At 37.3% G+C, this 515-nt stretch overlaps 1 protein-coding gene across 1 annotated transcript in view; it reads left to right on the top strand.

Moving 5' to 3' along the window:
- KDM3B (lysine demethylase 3B) overlaps positions 1-515 on the top strand; it is a gene marked incomplete at its 5' end in the record, with an annotated part of 63,953 nt that overhangs the window by 45,062 nt on the left and 18,376 nt on the right. The window lies entirely within an intron of this gene.

Below are 515 nucleotides of genomic sequence, written 5' to 3'. Positions count from 1 at the left end.
ATAATCAGAAGCAAAATATTGTTACGGGACAAATAAAGAAGAATTAATAGTTGGTGTTCATCATGCAAAAGATGAACAGCAAGGTTCCATAGCAGTTCCTGTAACATTTTATTCATGTGTTGATGACGTGGAAATGAGAGATTGTATAAAGAGATACCAAATTTTGGAGATAAGACTAGGCTGTTTAGGTAAGTAGAGACCGGAGGAGAGCCAAGTTGGGCAAATTGGTGTAACATGATGGGAAACGATGCCTAGCTTCTGAAAACTGCAAGGAAATAAACATGACCTGATCACAGACTTGACCTTGCAAAATCAACTTAAAAAGATACCATAACATTACCATAACTAAGACCTTTCCACAGTATCCAACAGCAAGCAGAATAGGAAACTGGATACTCGGTGCATAAAGAATAAGGTGGAGAATAATACAGAAAATATTATGCCATCTTATTGAGTGGAATATGGGATACTTCCAACAATACATAGTTTCATAGTTTCTAGGGTCGGAAGGGACC

The sequence above is a fragment of the Gavialis gangeticus genome, unplaced genomic scaffold, assembly GCF_001723915.1.
Source record: "Gavialis gangeticus isolate Ggan-Ray unplaced genomic scaffold, GavGan_comp1, whole genome shotgun sequence".
NCBI classification, from domain to species: Eukaryota; Metazoa; Chordata; order Crocodylia; family Gavialidae; genus Gavialis; species Gavialis gangeticus.
The sequence above is the reverse complement of the archived record's forward strand: the minus strand, read 5'-3'. Positions and strand labels throughout refer to the sequence as shown.